The sequence below is a fragment of the Mytilus edulis genome, chromosome 2 (genome assembly GCF_963676685.1).
Source record: "Mytilus edulis chromosome 2, xbMytEdul2.2, whole genome shotgun sequence".
NCBI classification, from domain to species: Eukaryota; Metazoa; Mollusca; class Bivalvia; order Mytilida; family Mytilidae; genus Mytilus; species Mytilus edulis.
This window is the reverse complement of record NC_092345.1, coordinates 79983447-79997535: the sequence shown is the minus strand read 5'-3', so window position 1 is coordinate 79997535 and position 14089 is coordinate 79983447. Positions and strand designations below refer to the sequence as shown.

Here is a 14089-nt window from a genome sequence, read left to right as displayed (position 1 = left end):
ATTCATATAGTAAACAATATTCTATTGATCATTTTCATTTCAATATTTGTACACTTTTTTACATTCTATGTATTTGATTGCTTTGAAGTTGCTCATGTTGTTGATATTTCCCTCGCTGTCTGGTATTAACATACTCTCTATTTCATCGTCATAGTATATAACAATAAATTTCAATTTTGAAACCTCATTGTCCCTTTATCTTTTATTGAATGCAATGAGTACAGAAGACTATAGTTATTTAATTTGAATATTGTTTTGAACTAACTAATTACTTTAAAACTAAGTTTGCCTTTAACAAAATATGTTTACCCTTAATATTATTGTGTTTGTACATAACAAAACTATGTTAGCCTGTACACTGTTAAAACATAACAAAACTATGTTAGCCTGTACACTGTTAAAACATAACAAAACTATGTTAGCCTGTACACTGTTAAAACATAACAAAACTATGTTAGCCTGTACACTGTTAAAACATAACAAAACTATGTTCGTCTGTACACTGTTAAAACATAACAAAACTATGTTAGCCTGTACACTGCTAAAACATAACAAAACTATGTTAGCCTGTACACTGTTAAAACATAACAAAACTATGTTAGCCTGTACACTGTTAAAACATAACAAAACTATGTTAGCCTGTACACTGTTAAAACATAACAAACAATGTGTGTCTGTACACTGTTAAAACATAACAATTTTTGTCTGTACACTGGTAAAACAGAACAAACCAATGTGTGTTGCCTGTACACTTTTAAAACAGAACAAAACCATGTTTGCCTATACACTGTTAAAACAGATCAAAACCATGTTTGCCTATATATAGCTATACACTGTTAAAACAGATCAAAACCATGTTTGCCTATATATAGCTATACACTGTTAAAACAGATCAAAACCATGTTTGCCTATACACTGTTAAAACAGAACAAAACCATGTTTGCCTATACACTGTTAAAACATAATAAAACTATGTTAGCCTGTACACTGTAAAGGGTATCAAAACCATGTTTGTCTGTATAGCGTAACAAAACAATGTTTGCCTGTAACAAAACTTTAATTCCCCTTAACAAAACTATGTTTGTTCGTTACAACACTATGCTTACCTTAACATAATAACAACAATAACAATACTTTTATTTTATGGAGGAAACACAGTTAGCTATATTTGTTTGTTTGTATCAATTATGTTTGCCAGAATCAAAACTATGATGAAGTTTTCTATAATTGTGATACAATTTGTCCCAAAAGTAGTACACCACACTTTTAAAATACCATTGACAAAGAGCAGGCGCGATTTTTAATTTTTTTTTATTTACAGTATAAAAGAAATGCACTATGAAATAACTGTGTTCTCAGACCAATTGACTATCAGTAATACTTCTTCACATGCATACTTAAGACTTTCCATCAAATTTTTTAGACACAAAAAAACATGTCAACTCTTTTATCAAACCCTGTTTTCACAACCTATTCATTTGATAAATCATCTTATAAAAGCTTCTTTTTTATCAGTTTAGACAATACTGGTTCATTTTGTCTGGTTTATCCTTATAAATTTACCATGAACTGTCTAGAAGACACAAAAGAGCATATTTTCAGAGTCACAGTCTTCATTATTATTAAAATCAGTCATTCTAAAATTATCTCTTACTGTTACCAATCTATTGTCTTGAGAAACTTTATAAAAGTAAAGACAGCCATTCTCAGTCAAAGAAATGATTTATATAACTACAGTCATGACAGTGATGTGAACCTTTTTAAAAATATAATATAACATAAATTTCTTAGGAAATGATATCTGTAGGTGCAAAAGCACTTATAAATTTGATTTCACATATTTTTTCTTCATTCCCTCCTGTTATGGTCTTGGATATAAAATTGTTGGGTTGAAAATACACATTTCCTGGGGACAGTGCTGCAAAATTATTTTTTTTCTAATAATTTTTCAGCCAATAATTTGTGACCCAATTATATAGAAATAAAGGTATTACTTTGCAGAAAAAATGTTTTTGTGTCTTTATAAAATTAAACAATCAGCTGTCAGAATACAGAAAAAGATCTAGGTATAGGAAGATGTGGTGTGAGTGCCAATGAGACAACTCTCCATCCAAATAACAATTTAAAAACCAGATGCTCCGCAGGGCGCAGCTTTATACGACCGCAGAGGTTGAACCCTGAACGGTTGGGGCAAGTATGGACACAACTTTCAAGCTGGATTCAGCTCTAAATTTGGACTGTGATTAAATAGTTGACACAGCATAGGTTTCTGACAGAGAATGAATGGGGTCTAATGAACTTAAAATGTTTGTTTTGCCTTTGAGCAATTCACTATGCTGTTGAATATTAATCCTCTCAAAAAAATTGAAGAAATAGCAATAACTACTCATCTAAATACATCATGAAATGTAAAAAAAGTGCTTGTTATCACTGAATGGTAAAGATTGTTTTAATTTATCAGTTGGTAGTAAAAGTGAATATACATTGTATATTGTATAAAACAATGATTTAAGTTGATTCAACTACTATTCTGGACAAAGAAAGATAACTCCAATCAATTGAAAATTTCTTGCTATTGTGCAATTAGATATTTCTTGCTATTGCGCAATACTGTGCAATTGCAGATTTCTTACTATTGCTCAATACTGTGCAATTGAAAATTTCTTGCTATTGCACAATACTGTGCAATTGAAGATTTCTTGCTATTGCTGAATACTTTCTTTCATTTATTTGTCAACACAAATTAAAAATTTGTAACGTGATGAAAGATTTAACTCTTTTCTACAAAAGACAGTATTTGAAATTGGAGTAATTTGTTTTTATACTTCTTAATTCTGACACCAAAAATGTGAAGCATCATTTTTCATTGAGGCCGTAATATTACAGCCCCCGCACGAGACCGGAGAAGTTTCAAGGCCGTAATATTACGGCCCCCGCATGACAAGGGTTAATATAATAATTTTGGATCCTGATTTATACCAACTTGAAAACTGGGCCCATAATCAAAAATCTAAGTACAAATTTAGATTCAGTATATCAAAGAAACCCAAGAATTCAATTTTTGTTAAAATCAAGGTAAGTTTAATTTTGGACCCTTTAGACCTTTATGTTGACCAATTTGAAAACGAGACCAAAAATTAAGAATCTACATACATGACAGATCGACACAAAAGGGCCCCACTCACAAAAAACCTTGAAGCAGGTTTTAGGATTGACAATTTGAGAATGAAATAAAATTGAGAAAGGAAATGGTGAATATGTCAAAGCGACAACCACCCGACCATAGAGCAAACAACAGCCGAAGGCAACCAATGGGTCTTCAATGTAGCGAGAATTCCCGCACCCGTAGGTGTCCTTCAGCTGGCCCCTAAAATATGCATAATAGTACAGTCCATATCATTGGTTTTTTTTTTCAACTTTTACATTGTAAATTTTCAAAGTCCAAAGCCCCAAATTTATAACAGAAATCAGTGGAGTGTTACAGCAGTTAAGCCAATCTTTACTCATAATTGTAGACTCACATACCAAAAATCAGCTTAATATGTGAAAACCTTTAGAACTAGAGGCTCTAAAGACCCTGTGTCGCTCACCTTGGTCTATGTGAATATTAAACAATGGACACAGATGGATTCATGAGAAAAATTGTGTTTTGGTGATGGTGATGTGTTTGTAGATCTTACTTTACTAAACAGTCTTGCTGCTTACAATTATCTCTATCTATAACAGTACTTTCTGTGGAAAATGTTATTGAAAATCTTCAAATTTTAAGAAAATTGTTAAAAATTGACTATGAAGGGCAATAACTCCTTAGGGGGTCAATTGACTATTTTGGTCATACTGACTTATTTTTAGTTCTTACTTTGCTGTACATTATTGCTGTTTACAGTTTATCTCTATCTATAATAATATTCAAGATAATAACAAAAAAACAGCAAAATTTCCTCAAAATTACCAATTCAGGGGCAGCAACCTAACAACCGATTATCCGATTCATCTGAAAATTTCAGGGCAGATAGATCTTGACCTGATCAACTATTTTACTTCCTGTCAGATTTGCTCTAAATGCTTTGGTTTTTGAGTTATAAGCCAAAAACTGCATTTTACCCCTATGTTCTATTTTTAGCCATGGTGGCCATCTTGATTGGTTGGCCGGGTCACCGGACACATTTTTAAACTAGATACCCCAATGATGATTGTGGCCAAGTTTGGTTAAATTTGGCCCAGTAATTTCAGAGGAGAAGATTTTTGTAAAAGTTTTTTGTGGCAATAAGCATTGTGTATAAGTTTCATAACATTTGTTTGATACAAACTAAAATTAGAGTTGAAACCAACTATGAGACGTACAACTTAAAGTTAAAGCCCCACCATAACATAGCTGATATCTTCATGAGATTTTCATAGTCCAAAGTCAATTATGTCAGAAAATATCAGTAGAGCAGAACCAAATCTATCTGTAACTCATCATGGAAGACTCGCATACTAAAAATAAGCTCTACTTTTGAAGGTGTTTAGAAAAAAAGTCAGTTTAACTGTTCATCGTTGAATGACGGAATGAAGGAATGACGAATAAGAATAAAACTATATGGCCTGGTTCTCAGGACCTTTGTGTTGAAGCCATATTAGTTCATACATACCAAACAAATGACAAACTATTCCATTGAACTGCACAATAAATCAAAGTCTCATCTTTATTTCTATTTAGTACTTTATAAGGAGTACCAACGTTCATGACTTGATGTAAAGTTGTTAATTCTTGATGTCTAAAAAAGTAAAGAGAAAACAAACTGACAGCTAATAAAACAAAAGGTGAAATGATGTATAGTGTTTAAATCCCATAAAACTGTTATCAGACTAACTCATTAACTAACTAACACATAAACACAGTCTCAGGTCAAAAGTGGTAAACACCTTCAAAATTACACTATAAATTTAAAAAACATGTTTAAAAAAAGTCCTGAAATTAGTTCTTGTACAATTTAAAAGATTTGTTTTTTACAATTAAATACATAAATATGTGCAACTTTTTGAAATAGTTTTGAAATATTGTTTAAATTGAACTTTGTCATCTTTTAACAAGAAGTATATGGCATAATTTTCAAGGTGTGAAAAATGTTTGTTAAAAATTAATGGCCCTGCTAGTCAGGTCTGTCAGTCCCGTTCAAGTGATACTTTTTGCGACATTAAAATTTATAATTTTAACCTCAGAATATGGTATCATTCTTAGGGGGAGAAGTTTGATTGGACACAACACAACTATTTTGTACTTTTCATCCTTTGAACTCTTTTCACTCCATTTATTTATTTATTTATTGAACAAATCAATCATTAGTATTTTTCAACTCCATTAGATTTTTGCTAAGATGATCAATCTCAGTTACAGATGATTGGAATAATATAACACTGAAATGGGCTATTATGACCAGGGGTGGATCCAGTCATTTTAAAAAGGGGGGTTCCCAACCCAGAGTAAAGGGGGGGGGGGGTTCCAACTATATGCTCCCATTCAAATGCATTGATCGTCCAAACAAAAGAAAGGGGCCCTGGATCAGCCTATGATTATGTTTAATATTGTCATGTAGAGAAGAGTGAAAATGTTACTAATGAAAAAAAAATAGAACTGTGTGATGGTAAAGTCTTAATGTAAAAAGGTTAAATTATTGCTATGATTTATACACCGGAAATGGCACATTAAGGTGTCATTTAAAATTAATTACACTGTCTGAAAAGTTGAAACATAAATTTATCTAATTTTCTTTAATGTTTGAAAAATAAACATGTAGAAAACAATTTATGTAAATTTTCACCTTTCTCTTGAAACAAATTAAATGAGGAATGTGTCTATGGGACAGATGCCCTCCGCTTGCACATCAAGAAAAGGTATAAAGGGACATAACTGAAGAACGATATAAGAGACGCTACCCAAATGTGTACTTCATCTGAGATTTGTGGTAAAAAGCATTGTGTATAAGTGTCATAAGATTTGGTTGAAGCTAACTTAAGTTAGTGAACGGAAACAAAAATATCAGCAATTTTACCATTTAATTAGGCATAACTCTAGAAAAAACCAACTGCCACCAATATTCAAACTTGATCTGTGTTACATGGTAACTAGAATACACCGGCGAAATCGCAGGCATATACTTGTAAAAGATATTATGTATGGAGAATTTCATAAAAGGTATCAAAAGCCCTCTCTTTTTTCAAAGTCCGATATTTGTTTCCTTTCTGTTAAATTCAATTATTTTCATGTGTCTGGCCTCAGACCACAATTATTCTTCTCCTTTGCTATAATGCTTCTTTTGGTAAAAGTAAAATCAAATAAAAAATTTGCACCGTTTCAAACATGAAATAAATGTAACTGCTTATATATAGACTATTATTAGTCTAATAAAATATGTTTCTAAGGCAATCCATCAGTGCTTTTTCTTTTGAGAGCCTTATTAACATAGGTTAAGAGGTTCCTGATCCCAAAATCCCGGGCTAAAAACCATGAAATCCTGAGATGCAGAATTTAAAGAAATTCATATCCCGAAATCCCGAAATCGAAATATATTTCCCTGGATCCTGTAAGGATCAATCCCCAAATCCCGAGCTTAAATACACCCGATCCCGACACCCCGAAATAGGTCCTGCCTCCCTTTAATCCCTACCTTACTTTCATTTTTGCCAAATCACTATTTTCCCTTTCAACAATAAATTTGTATGCCCCATTTATGGGCATTGTTTTCTAGTCTGTGCATCCGTGCGTTCGTTTGTTTGTTCGTTAGTTCGTTCGTCCGTCCGTCTGTCCCGCTTCAGGTTAAAGTTTTTGCTTGAAGTAGTTTTAGATGTTTAGTTTAGTTTAGTTGAGCGTGTTTTACTTATTTTAATATATATGCAAGTGGTATGACCCCTTAAATAGTAAACATTTCAAAGAAAACAGCAGATAGAATCAGGGACTTTCTTTGTTGGACATCACCTGACCTAATACGTCATCTCATGGGATACTTCAGCAGCATTGATTTTGTAAAATCAAGGACTTTCTATACTAACATAGAAAGTCCCTGACAGAATACAGAGAGTCTCTATATACTTAAGTAGTACATGTAGATAAACGCGAAAAATAATTGTCCTCTATAAGGAGGTATAATAGTTGTGGTTCTTGTGATCTTAACACCATGATAATGAGAACACTCTGATTGGCTTATTTATTTTTCATTTTTTGTTATCTATCATACGATTGGTTGTATTTGTGAGTGTTTCAAACCGGAAGTCTTATCTATGACTAAAAATTAGTTCGATGACCGAATCATATCCGGACTCCTTTTTTGTCTTTTTTCTCCCAAAATAACTCAATCTGAATAATCATAAGAATGGATGACAAATGCGACTATGCATGTTACCTATAGGACACAGAGGCATGATGATTGATTTATTGTGGAAGGAAGAGAAGCGACACACAAAATGAGATCTTCTCGTTTAATAGTATAGATATGCATTGTATATAAGTTTCATAACATTTAATTGAGGTGAACTAAAGTAAGAGAACAGAAACCAATTGTTGGACGGATATACAAGGGTAAAACTTAATGGCACCCTTCACTACAGCGGGGGCATAAAAATCATTATGTTTTCTTTCATCAAAATGGTTGTTCTTTTATGTCCTGGGCAGTCTAATATGCAGAAAAAAAGCTGAAACAATCTATATTTGTACAAAACAAATATTCTTGTACAAAAAGTAAACATTGTCTATCTTAGAAGTCCAGTAAAATTCCTTAATTGCCAATTATTAATCAATGGGTAATGAATGACCTAACTGCACTCTGTAAAAATAATTAATTAATAACTATAACATTGAACTTGAAAGAATTTATTTAAATACCTTTTTGTTTTACATATCAATCAATTTGAATTATCGTTCCAAACACAACTGAATTGGACAAAGGGGACAACTCTAGTTCACTGACTTATTGAGGATATTCAATGTATCTTTGTCATAATTTTCAATGCATAACTATTACAGTGTATTTAAAGTAAACCTTACAAAAAGATACCAAGAATTAACAAAAGTGTGTAAAAATTTCAAAAGGATTCCAGGAAGGAACCAAAGTGTGTAAACGTTACCAAAAAGTCCTGAAAGGTCACTTGATTTATTGAGACACATACAATTGACCCACACTTTCATATTTTATTTTATAAAATAATAAAACAGATGTATTTCATATTTATTTTAGACTAGACACCATCTAAGTATCCACTGAGATGACATCTCAAAACTGCTGAAGGTCATATAGCCCATTATAAACATAAATAGAAACAGAAAGGAAGCACATGCAATTAGATTTTTCTAGGTCTGTTTGATTCATATCATCAGTTACAAATATAGGTCAATCCTCATTTCACCTATTCCATTTTTTCACCTTTATGGCATTTTACCACTCTCATTTAGGGTCAGAATTTAGGCCCAAATCCCAGAGAGAAATATGCTCTTTCCCCCCAATTTTCAGCTCTAAAACTACCAATCTTATACATTGTCATAAGGATTTTTTTGATCATGGTTTTTTATTTATCTTGAATCTTGTTTGCAATTCATGCAATTATTCCTTCTCAGAATGCAGGATTTTGCATTTATTTTTCAAAATTTTCTTTGGGACATGTCCAAAAAACCCACAGGCAAGTTGCACACCGTTGATTCTGTGTGCTCTTTGTATAAATGGACTAATGTATTTCTCTCAATTTTTTTTTTAGTCTATTATGACGAAATTGAACCAATGTTTTAAACTGCAAAATAGTATTTCTTTATTCTGATTTTACAAATGCTTAAAACCCCAAAAAGAAGCTAATGCCCCTTTAAACAGGCATGTTTACCTTGCAATGATTCCATACCACAATAGATGACATATTTATCCTTAACTTTTGAACACCATGCACATACCTCATCTACATCAGTCAAGAGACTAGATAACATGGCCATTTACCTGTACTTCACTACCTACACAACATGCATTTTTGTCTGGCTAATTGATGTATGTTTAACCTTTAATATACATGTCTAGCATTTTTCTTCATACAATATCTTGTTTTTCCATTCATTTTTTTTAAGGTAATTAATTACTAAATTAAATAAGTAGGTGATGTTAGGCTTGTGATGTTACAGATTCTTGTTAGAGACAATAGCCAATAAAATAGGTGGAAATTTCCAATTCAAATTAAAGTCAAGTTAACCTAGTTGTCCTTACATTTATTTATGCTAACATTAAAGCATACACAGACCATAACTCCTCTACAGCAAAATAACAAATCTTCACTATTTTTGTCAAAGTAAACTACTTAATCTCCACTGATATGAAATGTGCTGAAGCTAACACCACCACACACCAAATATCATTGGTCTACCATTTGTGGTTTAACCCACAAACTGATATAATCACAAACTTTTTTTTTCATTTAAACAAATTAAAAGTTTCAGGGTCAATAGACAATAACTTAGGGGACAGGACAAACAATCTCAATGGAAATGAATAGTGTAAGTGCCTTTGACAACAACAATACATATCCCCTCAAAATTAGTTAAAACTGTTTAAAACAAAATTAAATTTAAACGAGCATTGAAAATTCAACTATGGTGAGGTGATAAAATATAACAAATAAAGTGGAACCAATGTTCTGAAAGGATAAGGCAGGAAATTCCATGTGAGAAATCTATAAAAAAAAATATATCAAACAGTAGAGAAATTTAGGTTCCTCAATTAGGTTGGTACATAATAGGGTGTTACTAAAAATCAGTATCATTGCTCACAGTAGCAAAGATCAGATATAAACATTACAACCCATTTACAAAACATATAAATGTAAATTTTGTTTGAATCAACAAGCATCCCACATCAATCTAAAACTTACTCCCACATTTGTGCTATGAAATTCAAGAAGGTAAACCTCACTTTCCATTAAATGTAAAACTAACATCCTAGACAAGTTCAATAAAATCCTTATCCATCAGAATATGTAATTTGTACTTAAACTTTTTGTATTTTTTGGTCATAAAAGTTAAATATATCATCCTTAGCTTTGTAAATAATATTACAAGTCAACAGTTACAAATGTGATTACGCTCTAGTAAATAAAACATCAATAAAAAAGAAAAAAAGAAATTAGAGTATGAATATTGCAACACAGAGACCTAGAACTTAAATAAATAACAAGTAAGAACTGTGAGCTAGTGCAACACAGATACCTAGAAGTTAAAAAAATAACAAGTTAGAACTGTGAGCTAGTGAAACACAGAGACCTGGAACTTAAATAAATAACAAGTAAGAACTGTGAGCTAGTGCAACAGAGAGACCTATAACTTAAATAAATAACAAGTAAGAACTGTGAGCTAGTGCAACACAGAGACCTAGAACTTTAATAAATAACAAGTAAGAACTGTGAGCTAGTGCAACACAGAGACCTAGAACTTAAATAAATAACAAGTTAGAACTGTGAGCTAGTGCAACAGAGAGACCTAGAACTTAAATAAATAACAAGTAAGAACTCTGAGCTAGTGCAACACAGAGACCTAGAAATTAAATAAATAACAAGTAAGAACTGTGAGCTAGTGCAACACAGAGACCTAGAACTTAAATAAATAACAAGTAAGAACTGTGAGCTAGTGCAACACAGAGACCTAGAACTTAAATAAATAACAAGTTAGAACTGTGAGCTAGTGCAACACAGAGACCTAGAACTTAAATAAATAACAAGATAAAAATGTGAGCTAGTGCAACACAGAGACCTAGAACTTAAATAAATAACAAGAACTGTGAGCTAGTGCAACACAGAGACCTAGAACTTAAATAAATAACAAGTAAGAACTGTGAGCTAGTGCAACACAGAGACCTAGAACTTAAATAAATAACAAGTTAGAACTGTGAGCTAGTGCAACACAGAGACCTAGAACTTAAATAAATAACAAGTAAGAACTGTGAGCTAGTGCAACAGAGAGACCCAGAACTTAAATAAATAACAAGTTAGAAATGTGAGCGATTGCTCACTTATGATCAATCCCATTTTAAGTATTCCAAATTAAAGACATAAAAATAAGGAGATGTGGCATGATTGCCAATGAAACAAACTATCCACCAAAGTTCAAATGAAGTGGATGTAAGCAATTATAGGCAACCATACTGCCTTCATCAATAAGAAAACCCATACTGTAAAGTCAGCTATAAAAGTTCCCAGCATGAAAAATATGATAAAATTCAATTGAGAAAAACTCAACACCTAAATTATCACAAAACAATTAATGAAAAACAAATATGACAGACATAAAACCACAGACAACCACTAAATATGAAAGTCTTAACATCTTTGAAGGCACTAACCCAACATGTGAAGACTTGATTTGTGGTTCCAGTGAAAAAAGTGATAAAGATTTACTATGACAGTGCTGAGTTAACAGGAAGTTGATTATGATCATCATCTCGGTCTTTCTTTCTTCATTCCCTTTCCTTTTTTCAGTATAGGTGAGTATTATTTATGTTGATTATATCATATAATGCTTGCTCCATGTTGAATACTGTACTTTGACATAATTGGTCTATTTTTACAAATTGTGACTTGTTTTTAAAATGAGCATTGGAAATTTAACTATGGAGAGGTGATAAAAACCGTATAGCGGGTTATTTTCGCGTGTGTAAAATTTCGCTATTTTTCTTGAATAAGGTATACGAAATATTTTGTCGGTTATTATTTTGGCAGATTCAAAACTTTTATCAATACCTTTGCATGTACACTTTTAAATTGGTGAAAATAATGTACTGTAATACAAGTCAACATTTTGGATGGATAGTTGTCTCATTGGCACTCATACCACATCTTCTTAAATCTATATTATGTCCAATTTGTATTGTTACATATATTGTATTGTGAAGAAGACTTTTGACTTATAATGGTTTACTTTTACAAATTGTGACTTGAATGGAGAGTTGTCTTATTGGCACTCATTGCCACATCTTCTCATACTTATTTATAAGTATGTTTTATTTTTGTCTGATCCTTTTTGCTTTGAGCAAATAAAATATGTTTAAACTAAACAGGAAGTTGATGTTGGATGATTCTGAAAATACATCACACAGTTCAGCATGTTGATTTCGAATTTGTACTTCTGAGAAAAAAAGCAACCATAGTATAACAGAATGATGGGATGGACAAACACAAACAAAGACAGACTGACATAAGGTTTACACCCCTCCATTGGAATGGGATATTATAATTATCTTAAACACTTTTAGAACAGTAACATTTCTCTTAATAATAATAGTTTCAGTGATCACTTACATTTAATATATCCAAGTGAACTTGAAATTAAAGATACTACCGAAACAGATAAATCTGCTTCATATTTAGACCTTTTTCTCGAAATGACTACTGATAGTAGGTTAAATACCAAAATTTATGACAAACGCAATGATTTTAATTTTCCTATAGTCAACTTTCCATTTCTGTGTAGCAACTTCCCAAAGACACCAGCATATGGAGAATATGTGTCTCAATTGATACGTTACTCTAGAGCTAGCTTGAAGAAAGTTGATTTTGTTGCCAAGGAATACTGCTTTCTCAAAAGTTGCTAAGACAGGGCTATGAATCAATCAAATTAAGGTCATCACTCAAGAAATTTTACGGTCGCCATCATGAGCTGATTGGCCATTATGACAACAGTGTGTCAGAAATCATATCTGATATTCTTCCTCAGTCATAATAACCATCATCATTACCGAACTGAACAAAGAAATAACACGACGGGTGTTGAATACGGTGCAAGAAATGCTTACCCTTCCAAGAGCACCTGATTTCACTCCCGGTTTGTGGTGGAGTTTGTGTTGTTTCTTATTTATTATTTATAACTGTTGATGTAAATATCTTTAGGTTTTGCGAGTCTTTATTTACTCCTAGGTTTTGATTGTTATTGTCTCCTATCTTTTTTGATCATATGTTAATTTGGGATTTTTTTTCTCTGTCAATTGACTATGACTGAAATGGCTTAATATGTAATTTCAATAGAAATGAGATTTACCAATGCTAATACAACTTAATACCAAATATTATTGACCTATCATTAGTTGTTTTCCTTGAACTGACCATATCACAAACTTTTACATATGAAACTTTTAAAATATGCAAAATATTCAAGCCAATAGACCTTCACTTAGAGGTGGTGCCAAATAAACTTCATGGAAATGTGATGTGCCAATGCTTATACAAATGCATACCAAATATAATTGACTTACCTATGGATGCAAGTTTTCCACAGAGACACTTTAAAAACTTCTGATAATATGCCCTTTAAATGCTTCATTTAACTCTGGCAGCAATATTAATATGCACATGATGTGCATGTGCGCTACTATCACACTGCTGTTAATTTCAGAAGAAATTAATTAGACAAAAACGCCTCAAAAGAAAAAAATAATTATGTTGATGCAGCTCTAAAAAATACTATTTGACCAATCTTCATAACATAATCATATGTTAGGTCAGGTGTAATAACAAAAAATTGAAACTTGAATTGAAGGTCCCTTGGCTTGTACAGCTTTTTCAGAATTGGACTAGGCTGAAAACCAATACCAATTCATGACTTATATCAAAAGGGTTATCATTATTACACTTGCTGATTTTGACCCCATATAAAATAAACTCTGTGACCTAGTATAAATCTTATTTTCATTTCATTACAGCTAATTTCCTATTACATGCAGGATAAGACTTTAGATAGCTTGCTTGCTTTGTTTGTAAATTGACAATTGTAATTGAGATAATTTTCAAGCAAATTTAAATATAATATATACTTGTTTAATAATGCCTGCCTATATTGTTTACAATGTCAATCATAATTACAATGCTTGAGCTAACATTTATACATGTACAAACAAAGCATGCAAGCCATCCAAAGTTTTACTCTACAAGCATTTAGAAATTAGCTGTAAAATGGAAATATTTAAAGCATTAACAGATATTTGAAAACTAAATAATGTACACAGGTTTTAAAAGTTACTGTTTCTAGTTGATCATCTTTGGAAGTATAAATGCTACAAACATTATTTTTCTTTAGATAATCCGGTGAAGTTCAAGC

At 31.8% G+C, this 14089-nt stretch overlaps 1 protein-coding gene across 6 annotated transcripts in view; it reads right to left on the bottom strand.

Moving 5' to 3' along the window:
* Positions 1 to 14089, bottom strand: part of LOC139513082 (uncharacterized) — a 68562-nt gene that overhangs the window by 7279 nt on the left and 47194 nt on the right. For 4 of the 6 annotated variants that reach the window (XM_071301238.1, XM_071301240.1, XM_071301242.1 and 1 more), the window contains one exon: positions 4635 to 4760. The exons of the other annotated variants lie outside the window; for them this stretch is intronic. The gene's annotated coding sequence lies outside the window, so the exon portion shown is untranslated. The remainder of the gene's footprint in view (positions 1 to 4634; positions 4761 to 14089) is intronic. 6 annotated transcript variants of the gene reach the window in all.